This window comes from Pelodiscus sinensis, chromosome 4 (genome assembly GCF_049634645.1).
Source record: "Pelodiscus sinensis isolate JC-2024 chromosome 4, ASM4963464v1, whole genome shotgun sequence".
In the NCBI taxonomy this organism is placed as follows: Eukaryota; Metazoa; Chordata; order Testudines; family Trionychidae; genus Pelodiscus; species Pelodiscus sinensis.
Window position 1 is genome coordinate 115,922,663 of NC_134714.1, and position 17,690 is coordinate 115,940,352.

Consider the following 17,690-nt stretch of genomic DNA (forward strand, 5'->3'; position numbering starts at 1 on the left):
CTGCAGGAAGTCGAAGGGAGGGCACTTTCCCTTCGACTTCCCTTACTCCTCATGGAAGCAGGATTACTCGCATCAACCGGAGCTCCCCTCTCAGTTTGAATTAACATGTCTTCACTAGACCCACTCATTCAAACCCTGGAAGACTGACAGCGGCAGCTTCGATCTTCTCTGTAGTGTAGATACACCCTCGGTGTCTCTATTCCATCTCTCTGCGTCTCTTTCCTTGTCCCTCTGAGTCATGTCAATCTATCTCTCCCCATCTCCATATGTTCTCCCTGCCTGCTCATTTCAGGTGGCTGTGGTATTGAATCCTGTTATGCTAGAGGGCATCCTGCCCGGTGGTTCAGTGTTACTCATCCTACTTTGCATGGCATCTTAAGAAGTGCTTCTCTTTTTCTGCAAAGGGTCTTTCAGAGTAGCCTTCTTCACCATCACGTAAGCCCAGTCAGGTTGCGTACTGCCAATGGATGTGAATAACACAGTCCATTGGACAAGGTGACTGGATGGTGGTGCTGACAGGGTTTGTGGTATTGGTAAATGAAATGCCTGTAAATAACCACAAACATCAGCTGACTTTCAGCAATCTTCAGCAATTTGGAGAATTGGGAAGCATAATCCCCCAATGGAACTCAGCCAGAGCATAGAGGAAGGAATCCCCTGCATGGAAAATCAATCAGAACACCCCAATGGGACGAGCTGTTAGAGTACCCAGATGAATCACATGATGTAGAGCTAGCGTGACCTATTCTATGATTCTTCTGGATGATCAGTTAAAATGCAAATGAACTATATCTCCTGCCTGTATTCCATGTTTACATGCAGCATCGTTTCCCAGGACAGCTCACTGGTCTAGTTAACAGTCAGTGTGACAATCTACAGCAGTTATGTGATCTGATATTCCAGTTATTTTGAATAACAACATGTATTTGCATACAGGCACTCCCCGGGTTACGTACAAGATAGGGACTGTAGGTTTGTTCTTAAGTTGAATCTGTATGTAAGTCGGAACTGGCGTCCAGATTCAGCCGCTGCTGAAACTGACCGCCAGTTCTGACTTACATACAGATTCAACTTAAGAACCCCAAGTCAGCTGCTGCTGAAACTGATCAGCAGCTGATTCCAGGAAGCCCGGGGCAGAGCAACTGTGCCTCGGGCTTCCTGTAGTCAGCGCTGGTCAGTTTCAGCAACGGCTGACTTGGGGACGTCTGGGGCAGAGCAGCTGCGGTGCTGCAGGGTTGCTCTAGTAGCACCGCTCCTCAGCGCTACTGGACCAACCCAGCAGCACCCCAGCTGCTCTGCCCCAGGAGTCCTGATTCAGCCGCTGCTGAAACTGACCAGCAGTGGCTGAATCAGGACGCCTGGGGCAGAGCAGCTGGGGTGCTGCCGGGTTGGTCCAGTAGTGCCCAGAGCGGCGCTGCGGGACTAACCGGCAGCGCCCCAGCTGCTCTGCCCCAGGGTCCACAAGAAAAGCCTGGTCTGCTGGGGAGGGGGGCACACTAGCTGCGCCCCCTCCCAGCAGACCAGGGACACAGGGAGCAAAGCGGCAGCGGGGGGTGCCTCGCCTCTGAGGCTTTGCTCTGGCGTGGGACCGCTTTGCTCCCAGTGCCCCTGGTTTGCTGGAGACGGTCCCCAGCAGACTAGGGGCACCGGGAGCAAACCCGCAGCAGCGGCGCGTTCCCACGCTTCTGAGGCTTTGCCAGAGCGAAGGGGAAGCCTCAGAAGCGCGGGGACCCGCCGCTGCTGCGGGTTTGCTCACGGTGCCCCTGGTCTGCTGGGGACCGTCTCCAGCAGACCAGGGGCACCGCGAGCAAATCCGCCGGGGCTGCGGCTTTGCTCCCGATGCCCTTGGTCTGCTGGAGACGGTCCCCAGGAGACCAGGGGCACCGGGAGCAGCTTTTCTCGCCCCGGAGGTTGAGGTGGCTGACCGCTGCCTGTGAGCTCCGGGGCGAGAAAGCTCCGTTCGTATGTGCGGATCCGACATAAGTCGGATCCGCGTAAGTCGGGGACTGCCTGTAGTACCTTTCACACTAAGGGACCTGAATGGATTTGGAAAACAATATATGGAGATCAATCACTTTTGTCTTGGACTCACAATCACCCATGTCTACTGGGGAGTGATAGCCACTGTTCAGTATACTGCCCTACAGTAGTGGGAGGAGTCAGGGATAATAGGGCCATTTCTGTCTTTAAAGAAATTTGTCAAAAGAAGTTTAGAGCCAAATGAAAAAAACAAAACCAACCAGCCACTAGATTTGCATATACCTTTTTTTCAGTATGCAGTTACCATCTTTGAGTTCTCATGTGAGTAGAGTTGTGCTTACAGAGGATTTAAAGTTTTCAAAATTTGTCTTTGTTAGAAGAGAAAACCTGAAATTTTAAAATTCTCCACAAAGGATTTTTTTTAAAATGGGTATCATTCTAAAGGTTTCATTTCACTTCTGACTTTCTGTAAATGTGTATGATGTTGTAACATAATACTACAAAAGTAACTCACTGAAAAGTCATGTAAAAAAAATCAAAATATTTGGTGCCAAAAATATCTATCTGGGATATTCTGACAGAATATGGCCCTGCTGAAGTTTCTCCAACCAGTGCTACTAGTGAGGTGCTTGCTGCACTGGGTTGCAGGCAAAATGCCATTGATATGAACCCTTGCTGGCTAACAAAGTCTGCAAAAACTTGTAAGTAAAAAAGGAGAGGTTGGGTTAAGACCCCTTTGGAAACCTGGACTTCAACAGACAGGGAGATCTTGGTTCTGGAAATTTGAAACAATAGAGGCCTGAGTCAATCCTGGTAGGCTAGTGAAGCCATCATTTCCCAGATGTTAAGTACAGGCAGTCCCCGGGTTACATGGATCTGACTTACATCGGATCCCTACTTCCAAATGGGGTGAGGCAACCCCACACTAGCTGCTTCCCCCCAGCAGACCAGGGAGACGCGAAGCTAGCGCCCCCTCTCCCCCAGCAGACCAGGGAGACGCGGAGCGGCTTTTCTCAGCAGACACCTCAGCTTGAGAATAAAGGACTGAGGGAAGTGAGGTGTGGGAGAATAAAACTGAGCTCTGGAGAAATGTTTGGCTAGAGTTTCCCCTACAATATGTACCAGTTCCGACTTACATACAAATTCAACTTAAGAACAAACCTACAGTCCCTATCTTGTACGTAACTCGGGGACTGCCTGTATTTCAAACCTGGCATCATCTCCTCTGTCTAGTGGAACAGCCATAAGGCCTAGAGTTCTAATCTTATTTCAGCCACTGATACTTTGGATATGTCACAGAGCTGAGCTCTCATGTTCTTTATTTTTTATTGAATATTGGGGTGCTGTACAAGACTCCACCGCTGACAAGTCCTTTCTCCCTGAGGCTTGCACTGAAGTAGCTCTTCAGTGCGGGTACAGTGCCTTTCTCTGTGGCTTAGTGTGCAAGTGGCCAGAGTTGGAATCGTAACAGAACTGCAATGGGATGTATGGGCATGACGTTCTGCCCCCTTCCCTCATTCTGATCAAGGATAATCAGTCCTTGGGCCCTCCTCCCCATCTATCGCCTGTGTCTCTGCCTCCTAGCCTACGCTCTCACGGTGAGAGGCAGCTTGAGATACTTCAGTGTGGATGGAATGCCAAGACTCTACACTATGTCTACACTACGTGTTTTGCTGGAAGAGGCAATGGAAATGAAGTGCTGATTAGCATTTTATTGTGCTTCATTTGCATAATCTCTTCCTATCCGTTTTTGCGCAAGAGGTTTTTGCACAAAAACATGCAGTGTGGACGGGTCCTTTTTGCGCAAAAAAAACCTTTTTGCACAAGATCCTTATATCTCCTTTTTTTTAGGCATAAGGATCTTGTGCAAAAGGGTTTTTTGCACAAAACGGACCTGTCAACAATGCTTGTTTTTGCGTAAAAACCTCTTGTGCAAAAAGCTCAGCAGAGAATATGAAAATGACAGCATGACAAATGCTAATGAGCACTTCATTAGCATATTCTCTGCCAGCAAAAGCCTGCTATGTAGACATAGCCTCACTCTCATTTACTAGCTTGCTTTCTGTCTTCAGGAGCTTCTCCTTTTGTGGGTCTCCTTGGACATGTCTGAGGCAGCAGAAAAAGGATCTCCACTGATAGCGGGAACAAAAAGGACTTAAAGGGAAAGGAGGCACATATAGCCCCATAGAGCTGGAAACTGCTGAGGAACACCTGTGGCCCCAGTAGACTACTGGCTGGAGGAGTAATAGGAATAGAATAAAACTGAATACAGTAGACTTCCGATAATCCGGAACCTATGGGACCTAGGTGGTGCCGGATTATCAGATATGCCGGACTATCAGGAGGTACAATAAAATGGTTATATGTATACTGTATATAAAGTGTCCTTAACCCTTTTTATTGTACATACAGGCAGTCCCCGACTTACACGGATCCGACTTATGTCGGATCCGCCCTTACGAATGGGGCTTTTCTCGCCCCGGAGCTCGCGGGCGGCAGGACCACCCAGAGCACAGTGGTCCCGCCACCACGTCCTCCGGGGCGAGAAAAGCTGCTCCGGGTCTCCCTGGTGTGCTGGGGGGGGACTCCCCAGCACAGCAGGGAGACCCGAGCAAAGCCTCACAGGCGGCGGGGTCCCCCGCCTCTGCGGCTCTGCTCCTGTCTCCCTGCTGTGCAACCCGGGGACTGCCTGTACTGTGCACAGCAGGGAGACAGGAGCAAAGCCACAGAGGCGGGGGACCCCGCCGCCTGTGCGGCTTTGCTCGGGTCTCCCTGCTGTGCTGGGGGGGACTCCCCCAGCACACCAGGGAGACATGAGCAAAGCCGCAGAGGCGGCGGGACCTCTGCGCCTCCGCGGCTTTGTTCGGGTCTCACTGGTCTGCTGGGGGGGGAGGGGGCGCAGCTAGTGCGCCCCCCCTCATCAGACCAGGCTTTTGTTGCGGGACCCCTGGGGTAGAGCAGCTGGGGTGCTGCCGGCTTGGTCCTGCGGGGACCTACCCGGCAGTGCCCCAGCTGTTCTGTCCCAGGAGTCCAGATTCAGCTGCTGTTGAAACTGATCAGCGGCTGATTCCAGGAAGCCAGGGGCAGAGCAACTCTGCCTAGGGCTTCCTGTAGTCAGCCACTGATCAGTTTCAGCAGCGGCTGAATCTGGAGCCAGTTCCGACTTACATACAAATTCAACTTAAGAACAAACCTATAGTCCCTATCTTGTACGTAACCCGGGGACTGCCTGTACTGTATACAGTATACTGTGATGTTTTAGTTTTTTTAAGCCTTTTTTACCCTTTTTGCTCAGTTCAGCTGCTGCCGCTGTTACCTTGTGACTCATTTTTTGCCAAAGCTCACTCACTAGGCTCTTGCCATTTTGATGCCGGACTATCAGGAGTGCCGGACTATTGGATGCCGGACTATTAGAGTTTTACTGTAGTGCAGAGTGCTTGGTCATGCATTTAGGGACTAACAACTAGAACTTTTGCTACAAGACGGGAACTTACCAGTCAGACCCAACAAGGGAGGAGAAAGACCTGAGTGTATATTGGTTGATCACAAGATGATTATGAACAATTAATGTGATGCGGCAGTGACAAAGGCCTGCTAGGATGCATCAGGTGAGGTATTTCTATGGGGCATGGTTCACTTGCAATTTTAAACTAGTGTAAATGGTGAATTTTCTGTCATTCGGAGTCTTTAAAACATGATTTGAGGACTTCAGGAACTCAGCCAGAGGACAGAGGTCTATAACTGGAGTGGGTGGGCGAGGTTCCCTGGCCTGCAATGGTCAGACTACATGAACACGATGGTCCCTTCTGACTGCAAAGTCTATGAATCTTTGGGAGTCCTTCAGTGACACCCACTGCTACCTGACTCCACTGAGACAAGTAGGCATGAGTCCAAGGGAGAAAATGGAAGGGAGGGATGTGAAAGATAATCAGTAAGGTCCCAGACCTCAGTGAGAGGAACTATTGGATGGGTATGCAGAAAGGAAAAAGGAGACTGGCCCCTCATGGTGAGTTCTGGCAGTAACCCCGTCCCCCGCTTCCGCTTCAATCAGATGTTATTTTATTTAACAATAAATAAGGAACAAGGAACTTCCTGATCCACTCATTTCAAAATGCTGGGATAAAAAAACATCTAGGAACCACAATGAAATTAGTTCTCCTTGCAAAATAATTCCCCCCCACAACAAGGACCCCCATCTCCCTCCCCCCCCGCCTGCTTAAGACAGTTAATCTAATAAAGGTGGAGAAGAACTGTACTTGTAATAGGCCCAATTCTACCATTCTCATCAAGCAATCCCAGAGTAAATTGCTACTCAGTCTGAGCATTGATGGCCTTAAATTTGGGGCTTCTTTGTGGTGGCCTCATAAATTGTCCAGTGAGGGGGTTACTTTCTGTCAGAGGTTACACTGTATTCACATTAGCCGGATTAATGGGTGGAACAATTTACAACATAGAGAGCTTAGGAGGAGAGAGAGACCAGCCTTACGAAAAACCCTAGCACTCCCTAAAGCCAATGGCAACATTCCTGGTGAGTTCAGCAAAGCCAGGATTTCACCCAGACTTTTACAGTCGCACCTATCTTCTCTGATGGGTAGGTACAGCTGAAGTAGTGGCTATTAAGAAAGTGGAGGAGTAAGGAGAAACACAGGCAAATATCCCCTACATTTGAAGATTCTTGATTCATGAGCACATTTGCTCAGCGCGGCAATTTGTGCCATATCAGTAATCTTATCAGGCTTGCCTGCCTTTGCCACCTGCAATCAAAGATATCAGGCGGGTCATAAACCAGTTTGTTTTAAGTTCCTCTGCACTAAAGAGGAGAACAAGTTTCAAAGTGAACTTATTGTTTTATTTTTGTCATAAAAAAAGAATAAAACATGACCGGCTCTCTTTATGATTCAGTGATTGTGCACGTTTCCTGTTGGGAAGCGCTGGTGCCCTGCTCTCTGCTGCAAAGTCTGAAACAGTGAGCGCTTGTGCTGCTCTGGGCATGTGTAAAGCGACTTCTGAGATGCTTCCCTGCAGCCTCTTGGGGAGAATTCACCTTGCTTCCGTTCCCACCAGAGGAAGCCACAGGGATTTGCATAGCTGCACATGGGCAGCAGGGGCTAAGAAGTGTTTCCAAAGAGTCACAGAGGCTGCCAGAAAAAGGAAACTCAAGTTCCATGCAGTCGCGCCCACCTTTTCAAGACTGTTACTAGAAGATTCTACCAAGCCACTGGGGGCAGGGGGGACAGCTTCTTGCACCATTTTCCCCACCACCCACATCAGTAGAAGACAGAACCCAGTCTGCCTCATCTATGTTATTGACAGCTCTGTTTTGCTCAGGCTCCTGGTGTTCTTTATCCTTGCGGTATGCAAGTGAATTCTTTATTTGCTTTCACTATCAACTTTTATGGCTACATGTATGCTCGGGTCCTTAACTCCATTCATTTTTAGTTTTGGAAAACAAAATGAGAATGTACATCAGCGAGGGGCAACCTGGTCTAGTGAGTGAGCCGCATGAGTAGCCTTCCTTCATTTCAGTGGGCAGCAAGAGTGTCATAACCAAGATGGTCTCCCAGGAGAGGGTAGTTTTGCTCACTGTGCTTGTGTACCTAGAATTTGCAGGTTGTGTGGACTGAAGCGTAGCAGCGCTTTGGTTGGACACAGATGGAGCGCACGGCTCTCACAGCTAATGTTGTGTGCAATCAGCACGCACCTCACTTCACGTGCTCTGGCTTCATATGTGTGTCACTTTAGTAATACCAGTAGAAAAAAACCCCCATGTGGACCAGCAGAATCTGGCAGCCCTGTGCATGGACAATAGCAGCCAAAATGTCTTGTGGGCCTCTCTGCTTTCAATGGGGATGGAAACAGGAGCTTGTCCCTGACTAAATCGACTAAACCCACCCTTTCAGGGGGCAAGAACCAGGAGGAATTATTTCTGTCCAAAGAGCTGCTACAAGACGTATCGGAGGGGATGTCTACACTACCCTGCTAGTTCGAACTAGCGGGGTAATGTATGCATACCGCACTTGCTAATGAAGTCCGGGATTTGAATTTCCCGGGCTTCATTAGCAAGTGCGGTATGCATACATTACCCTCCTAGTTCGAACTAGGAGGGTAGTGTAGACATACCCTGGGGCCAAACCAAAATCCAGAGTCTGGATTGGAAAATTGTGATTGGTCACCTCTGTCCGAAATGGACTGAACTCAATGCTTGAGGGAGTATAAGGTGAGGATGGTGACTGGAACACTCTGCAGAGTTGCAACATTCCCAAACTACGTCCATCAGCCGGTCTGTCCAAAATAATATGGTTGAGTTCAGAGTTTCATCCTATTCCTCTCTCTCTGCTTTGGCAGCCACAAGGGGGTCTAGCTTGGGCAGCCACAAGGGGGAGGAGCAGGTTCTTGCATTGTTTTCCTCACCACCCACACCAGTAGAAGACAGAACCCAGTCCACCTCATCTATATTATTGACAGCTCTGTTTTGCTCAGACTCCTGGTGTTCTTTATCCTTGCAGTATGCAAGTGAATTCTTTGTTTGCTTTTGCTATCAACTTTTATGGCTACATGTGTACTCAGTTCAGAGCTAAGGATCCCTGCACTTGGCTTCAGTTGTCATGCCATGCTAGGCTGGGAAAGAAACAAGGACCGAAATGTTTCTGCACAAGGGAAGAACACACCCCAGCAAGCCTTTTACCACATGGAAGGGACAAAACTGCATGAGGGACCGTAGGGTTTGTATTCTCTCTAGAAAAGCAATGGGCTTTCCTGTGAGGGAATCAACTTTTTTCATGGTGGGGCAGAGAAACTATGAGGAGTTTCATGTACTAGTTGTGTGTGTGCAGGGTCAGGGGAGGTTGTTAAGTGCCTATTCAAACAGTCATGTTAGTTTGGCACTTAGGCAAGTAGTTTGGACACACATGGTCCCACACAGATATACCCAGAACAAATGTGCAGAATACAGCACGCACACATATGTTCATAGGCACAATGTATCTATCTAACTATGCTCCTTACATGCTCTCCACTTCCACAGTATGGATATGTCTACACTTGCCCCCTAGTTCGAACCAGGAAGGCAAATGAAGCATACCGAAGTTGCTAATGAGGAGTAACAGTTAATTTGAGGGAAGGGTTTTGGATCGGACTACTGCGTCTACACGTGGCAAGTTAATTCGGGCTACCGGCTATTTAAAATGGCAATCGGCCATGAATATGCTAATCAAGCGCGGGATATTTAAATCCCACGCTTCATTAGCAACTTCAGTATGCTTCATTTGCCTCCCTAGTTCGAACTAGGGGGCAAGTGTAGACGAACTTTATCATGGTATCTCACAGTCTTCAAAGCCTTATCCCACCCTGGGCAACAGAGCTGTGCTTTTCCTTTCATTTTGCAGCTGGGGAACAGATGCTCGGAGAAGCAAAGATTGTGATGGAACCAGGGCCGGATTAAGGGGGGGGGTCTAGCCGGACAGCTGCCTGGAGCGCCAAACTATGGGGGGAGCCTGATGGCAGCTGTAAGGGGCGCTGCGCGCCCAGCTGCACAGCGCTCCTTAGAGCTGCCATCAGACGCCGCGCGCCCGGGGCTGGGGGCCACACGGCACCCCTTACAGCTGCAATCAGGCTCCACGTGCCCGATTGCAGCTGTAAGGTACGCCGTGCGCCCGGGGGCGGAGCCACGCATGTGTCGCACACCCGCTGCCCAGGGTGCAGGAATGGCTCAAGCCGGCCCTGGATGGAACAAGAACTTGAACCCAGATTTTCCTAGTTTCAGGCTCTTGCTCCCAATTACTGGATCATGTGCCCTCTTTGTGCCTGTGTATGTGCTCAGAATACTCAATATGCACCCATGCTCACAGACACGTTTGCACACACAGCCATAGTTTGACACATGCTCACTCTCCATGTAACTGACACACACATGCACCAAACAATAGTGAGGCAAACACTAGCCATATCCTCAGATCCAAATACCTCACATTTGAAGCTGTGGATAAAAGTTTTGCCTCTCAGGACCATCTGTAACAAGCCCTCATGCATGAAGTTGGAATATTCACAGAAGACCCCCCAGGTAACACAAACACCCACATACAAATAAATGCACACCAAGAGCAGAAGCTACATAACACTGTTTCTGAAGAAAATGGGACAAAAAATTTGAGGCTTTAAGGGTTTCCTCTCCCCCCCCCCCCCCCCCGCCGCCTTCCTGAGCCATAAAGGAGCTGATTTGCTGCAGGCTTAGCTAATTCAGAATCTGTTGCCTCCCCAGCCCTACCCTGCATTTTTAAACAGGACAAACAGGTTATGACATTAAAGTTTCAAAACCTTGAAGGGGTTCCTAATAGAGGCGAGGTTAATGCAGGGGCACTTTAGGCCTCCAGAGAAGGGGAGTGAATGTTTCACATTTGATACAGACACAATTTCTCCCGATCTGGGAAAGCAGCTGGCTCAGCAGGGAACCTTTTCTCCACCCGCCTCTCTCCAAAGTTGGAGAAATTTTGTCTCTTGGCAGCCACAGGGCTCATTATTCATGGCATCCCATAGCCGGATCTGAAGTCTCATTGCCCAAGGCCATGTTTCTCTGCTACCACAATCTGAACGATTTGGGCTGGGTTTTAATCCACATTCAGAATAGATGGCTTTGAATGAACAAAAATCCTCAGGTCTGTGCCAAATTTCATACTGAGTGCAACAGAATCTACCCAGGCCACTTCCTCAGTGCCAGGAACCACACCCCCTGGCTCCGAGCACAGTGAAAACCATGCATAGGAGATCCCCATGGTAGTGATTTACACTTCTAGCCTGGTGTGCAGTAAGATGAATGCACAGATACATTATGGTCCGGGCTAGGTACCAAATTTCCAGCACCATGCCATATTAGGATTTACACTACCTTATATTAGTGCCAGGAATCTCCTTCCAACCTAATGGGCACACACAGGCTACACACATACAGTGAAGCATTGTGTGTGTCTATGTTGGTGGGAAAGGAAGTAAATGGCAGTATGTTGCCTGAGATTTGGAGAAATCCCTGGTGCTGAGGCAGAGGTTCAGTAAGTATAGAGGAAGCCATTCATGTAGGTAGGAATGTAATCTACATAGTTTTATTGTTTTCTGTAGGTGCTGCACCTTTACATTTCTAGGCGCCTGCAATCTGCAGAAGGGTAGCCTTTTTTTTTTTTTTTTTTTTAAATGTAGTTTCATCCTTTTATAAGAAGACAGAAATACACATGCTGAGAGGCCGGTCTCAGAACTTTGCTTTTGTTCTTTCTTCTATTTTTTCCTCACTCTAAAATAAGTCATTTTGGACTAAAGGCATGAGCACCAAAACCTGCATGGAATTTTAACAAAGAAAGTCTTAAGAGGAAGACAAGCCTTGGATAGTATTCAAACAGCAATATCCTAGTGCCCTCAAACCATTGCATTGTTCCTGGCCCCTCAGCACTGGGCAGTGGGTATTTCACACAACATGTCTGAAGCACGCACTACGCTCCGACAATCCAAGGCCAGAAGAACAGCCTAAGATGGACCAGAAGGGATCTGACTCAGGCATAGAACAGACGTAAAGACAATTCAAAATCACTAAGGCTGTGTCTACATTGGCATGATTTTGCGCAAAAGCACCCACTTTTGCACAAAAACATGCTGCCTGTCTACACTGGCGGGGAGTTCTTGTGCAAGAACACTGACGTTCTAATGTGTGAAATCAGTGCTTCTTGCACAAGAACTATGATTCTCCCGCTCAGGAATAAGCCCTCTTGCGCAAGTGTTCTTGCGCAAGAGGCCAGTGTAGACAGGCAACATGAATTTCTTGCGCAAGAAAGCCCGATGGCTAAAATGGTCATCGGAGCTTTCTTGCGCAAGAGCGTGTCTACACTGGCACGGATGCTTTTGCGCAAAAGCACATCTCTTGCTCAAAAGCACATGCCAGTGTAGACACTCTCTTGCGCAAATACTTTAACACAAAAACTCTTGCGTTAAAAGTATTTGCGCAAAATCTTGCCAATGTAGACGTAGCCTAAGACATCCCTGCTTCTTCCCACATGTATGCACACCTGCATGCCTCCTACTTTATCTGTTTAGCTATCTTCCAATGAGAATAGCTCTGTCTTTGTGAATCAAATTTGATCTCATAATAGTGTAAGTAGCCCAGGGATTCCAAACCCAATTGGCTTTGTTATTCTTGGGCCTGGCCGGATGAGAGAAATGCATGATGCCCTCAATGTCTGAGAACAGGTTGAATCTGTGAGAGACTGAAAAGTATGAGGAACTTGGAAACTTTACAGCTTGTTTTGCTGGCTGTCCCTGAAAAGTAGAGGCAAGATGCAACTTTATACTATGGAATAAATAATAGAGCTTTAATAATTATCAGCCCAAACAATCAAGTTGAGGGAACAAGCAGGGCAGCCACTTCACGTATGTATTTATGCTTAGTGCTTTACACAGCAGTACAGAGTATGTGGAATCCAGTTCAAGCAGGTAAAACAAAGAAAAGGCCATTAGGGAAGTTCTCTGAAATCACTGCTCTACAGTAGGTGAAAAATCATTAATCTAAGCTTGTCTATGTTTGTCTTAACTAGCACAGAGCAAAACTCAGAATGTGTTCAGTTTGGGTTTGTATGGGGCAAATGTAACCCACTGCTGTGTATTGCACATCTCGCCATCCTCACTGCCCAGCTCCATGTCTGAGTCACACTGGGGGAGCTGGCTAGTAACGATCCCTGCTAATCAGCCCAACCGGTCAGCTCAAATGATAAAGGTTTGTGCTGATGTTGCTAGATTCAAACCCAGCTGTGGGCCCACAGCAAGGGATGCTTCTAGAGCTGGTCAGAAATGCTTTTGGGGAAAAAACTCCATTCATGGCAAACTTCAATTTTTTGTATTAAAAAATGATCAACAACTCCCCCCCCCAACGAAATATTTTTTTCTGAAAACAGAAATATTTTCAGTCAGAAATGCCATGGTAGTGATTCATGGCAGTTGTATTTTATTTAGTTGAAAATCCAATTTTTCATTAAAAAAACCCCCAGTTGAATTGGAGATTTTTTGACTAGTCCTAGCTGCTGTGTAAGCACCCCCAGGTTGATCGGAACATGACCTGTATCTTTCTAGAGCAGTGGTCTCCAACCTTTTTAACCACAAGATCACTTTTTCAATTTAATTGCAATGTAGGATCTACCTCAAACCCAAATACCTTTGCCTCACTTCCTTCCTGCCCCTTCTTCGAGGCCTCACTCTGCTCACTCCATCTCCCTTCGTCTCCCATCCTCACTCACTTTCACCAGCTTCGGGGTAGGCTCTAGTGTTAGGCCAAGGGGTTCGAAGTATGTGCTGAGTTGGGAGATGAGAGTGAAGGACAGTGTGTGTGTGTGTGTGTGTGTGTGTGTGTGTGAGAGAGAGAAACACACAATGTGTGAGCAGGGGCGGCCTGTGAGCCTAGGCAGACCAGGCAGTCGCCTAGGGCACCGCCGGCCCGGGTGCCCGATGATGACATCACAGCCATTGATGGACATGAAGGCGGGGGCGCAGATCGTGCCTTCCACCTGAGTGCCAGCTGCCGCAGCTGGCCTGAGGCTGCTCCTATGGGTGAGAGAGACTTGCATTGCCAAGCTCCCTCCATTCCCTTCTCACTGTGTGGAGACAGGGTACAGAAGTGGGGGGAGGAGGGACACTGACATCAGAGTCCTGACTTTTCTCTCTCCCACACCCTGCACAGCAAGCAGAAGGCTTCCAGAGGGAAACTCCAAGGTTGATGACAGGAGCAGCATGACAGTGGGTGGAAGGGCAACTGAAGTACCAGCGCTTGATACTTTCCCAGCCAAACCAGCCAGGATCACCTGTCAGAGGCTCCAAGATCTACTGGTAGATCCTGATCTACTGGTTGGTGACCACTGAAGAGGGTCTGCCCAAAACCATCCTGTCTCTACTGCACCAAGCGTTAGGAAGTTTTCCTTAGCCAAATCCCTCAGAAACCCTACATATAGGGAGAAAGATTTTCAGGCTGAAAAGCCAAGAGGCCAGTTGCTGGGCAGGGGAGAGAGGGAGGAAGGATACAAGACAGAGAAGGAATATTGGGAGTGAGTGGTCCATGATGTACATAAGCGGAGGGTTTGGCAGCTGGGAAACTGTACAAAGCAAAGACTGTAACTCCCCTTTTCCCTCCAGCTCTATAGTCACCCCCTCCTTCGTTCTCTGCCCTTCACAGAATGAAAGTCAGGACACTTTAAAGATGAATATGGAAGAAAACAGCATTTCCCTCTTTCCATCCCCTGCACTATTCTCTCCCAGCCCTTACGGCCTCTGTCAGAACTATTGGCCACTTTTTCATTTTTAGAAACCCTCTCTTTCATGGGAGCGCTGGCTTACCTTTTGCTCCTCTGTCTCTATGCTCTGGTGTCCTCCTCTTCCTCCTTTTTCAGGGTGCTCCATTCTTCCCACCTTTCTATGTTTCTGGCCTCCATGTTGGGAGCCCAGATCCAGCCATGGTGCAAGTCACCAGGAGACCACTGACTAAAAACCAAGCAGGAAAGGCCAAAGGGGTTCTACCTAGCCACACTATCCAGGCTTCCAGAGGGACCAGCTCACTTCTAGCTGATTGGAGTTTGTTTTGTTTTGTTCCAGGGGCTCTAAGACCTGCTACCTGCGTTTTTCATCCTATTAATTCTTCAAGGTGTGACCAGTCCCCCTTTGTGATGCTTTGACATGGTTCCTGACAATCTCTATTCCCCTGTCAGGGTAGGCATGCTCTCCCTGAATCCCTAAGGGGAAGAAGGACTGGGATTGGGGAAATGTGGGGTGAAACCTTGGTACCTGTATAGTCAAAGGAATTTTTGAGCTCAGTGGGATCTTGAAGCAGAGTCCTGGTTCTATCCCTGGATCAGTGTGCAATTCTGGGCAAATCATTTTATTTATTTAAGCTTTAGTTTTGCTGTGTGGCCAATGGCTCTTAATTTGGACACATGTTGGTTCTTATTTTATTCAGAATTGGCCAGTCTCATGTCAAAGTCTATCTGCTCCCAGGCAAATCTCATAGAGAGGCTAACCTGTCTAGTACAGAATGGTATCTCCCATGAGATGCTGCTGTACACAAAAACCTTGATGACATCATCCAGCCATGTACATATGGCCTGGGGAATAAAGCTCATGTCTCTAGGTTGCAAAATCAAGAGGCTTCTGCGTGATGATCAGCAACTTCATTTGCTCAGTTAGCAGGCCATACACACACTCAGGCCTATATGGCTTTCAACCGTTGTGTGACTCAGTTTCCCTCACGGCACCAGACAATAAGGACTATATCTCCTGGACAGTGAACACTTTTCAGAGGAGTCAGGAAAAAATGTCAGTGAGGCCCAGCGAATGGAGGGGAGGCATTACAAAAAACATGTCTCTGTAGGAGGTTTTATTTGCTTTAGGGGACAAGGTGTGGGCTCATTCTCCTGCCAGCTCAGATGCCCGTAAAGGGGCATAAGTCCAAACTTGTACCCAAACGCTACAATTAAAATGAAAAGTTTCAGGATTGTAAACATTTGTGCTGCCAAATGGGGGAAACCAACCCTCCCTCATTTGGAACATTCCATACAAAGAGACTAACCTTTACAGGGACCAAAGGGATTGGCAAGAACAGGATTTGTACACACCACCTGTACACACACACAAGACAAGACTGTGCTCTGAGGATGGGACTTCCCCGGCCAGTTTTAAATTAAGAGAAGAGTGAGCCGCTAAGTGATTTCTTTTGTACTTTTATTTCTATTAATGATTAAATGAAAACTTTTAGCTATTCGGTTTGCTTCACCCAAAAGTGAAGCAGTGCTAAGTCTGTGATAACTGTGACTCCAGCACTGATGTACAATTGGTGATGATTTCACAAACTGGGCATCACCCTATCCTGACTCCTCTAAAACTACTCACTGTAGGGGGAGGGAGCAATGTTCCCTCTAATTTTTTCCACCCATGTGCAGAATAAATGTCGTTATGTGCACCGAGACATATGCACATGTGGACCAGCAGAGCCTGTGGGCACTGTGGACATTCTGCTAATCAGCTAAGAGGCATTAAAATCTCTCCAAATGGCTGCCCAATCACTCAGCTCACAGGTGCGGGGGAGGGTGTTGGTTAGAGATGATAGCTACATGAGCATACTAAGGATAGCTGAGATAGTAGAAACATGGATAGAGCTAAGTAAGTGAATTGAATGCAGTCCAAACCTTTCCATACCATCCCTGTTCAAGTCTCCTTGAGTTCAGGCATGCCAGGCAAGATCTTTATGATGTTGCACCTGTGTAGTGGGTGCAAGTCCAATCACCCACTGCAAGTCACTGAAGAGTTATCTGAAACAGAGTAATTCCACCCTCTTAAACAGGTTTGAGTTAGTAGCTTAGAAAGTCTCTCCACAAATAACAGAGATTGGAAGGGCCCTGGATCTCTGAGCTGGCTGTGCAAATAAACCGAAGAATAAATGAAATTAATTCATAGTGTATTATTTAGGTAATGCGTAAAGACCTCACAGTGACAACCAGAACTCTATTGTGTTAGGTTCTGTACAAACACAGGTGAAGAGATGGTCCCCGTCCCATTATAATTACAATCAAAACAAACAAGACAGGTGAAGAACAGATTCACAGAAAGACTAGTAAGTGACTTTCCCAAGGTCACACAGTCAAGCTATAGCAGAACTTGTAACTCGAGCACAACCTCACAAATTCTGGTCTGGTTCTTTAACTCCAAGTCCATCCTGATTCCAAAGTGCACCCTTGATTGCTAGGGACTGCCTCCCACAAACTACAGACGGGAAATGGAGGGAAAATTAGGGGCTTCCTCCATTGTACAAGCCCCCTCAGTAATAATGAAGCACGGAACTCATTAATGAAGCATGTTCCATCAGGACTCAACTGTCCTTCCTTAACTCATCTGAGACTCTCACTTCCCTTGGATAGGAAGAGCAGGAGGATGAGGGGGGGGGGGATGAAACCTGACTGTCAGGACTCCGCTGGGTGCATCTAAATAGCCCATTGAAACAAGCCTGCCAGGCTGAGTTGACAGGCTCCATCTAGTACTTGTATGGTTACCACATCTGAACTTTCAAAAAAGAGGACACCCCTGCGAGGGAGTGTATCTGTAACAGTATCTACCAACACACATTGTATTAATGCACTACATATTATAACATTATAACATATTATATAAGATTAATACAATGTGAGTTGGTAGATACTGATACAGATACATTCCCTCCCAGGGGTGTTCTCTTTTTTGAAAGTCCAAATATGGCGACCCTACAAGGGCTTGTCTACACATACAGCACAGCTACACTGATACCGCTGCACTGTCTGCATAATAAAACCACTAGGAGGCAGTAGCTACATTACTGGTTTATTCACACACCTGACCGAAGGTAGGTTGACATAAGCTATAGCCTAAAAATACCTGTGAAGTTGTGGCTTTGTCTGGAACTTGGGTTCTGAAGCTTGTTCCTCTCCCCACACTTCTGCCTGGGCCACAACTTCAGGCTATTGTGTGCACCATCATTTTTAGCGTGCTAGGGCAAGCCCCACAAACCCAAATCTTTCCAACTAGGCAAAAGGTTTGCTCCCCATTGGCTGGACAGAGTCTGTGCCACCCATAAAAGCCACTGAATGCAATAACTTTTCCATTGTGTCATGTCACAACACCAGCACAGAGACGCCCTGAGCAAGAGGGAGAGGAATGGCCTAAGAACAGTG

General features: G+C 47.7%; 1 long non-coding RNA gene across 1 annotated transcript in view; it reads right to left on the minus strand.

The window, feature by feature from the left end:
• Positions 1-17,690, minus strand: part of LOC142829012 (uncharacterized) — a 55,267-nt gene that overhangs the window by 14,619 nt on the left and 22,958 nt on the right. The gene's annotated exons all lie outside the window — the stretch shown is intronic.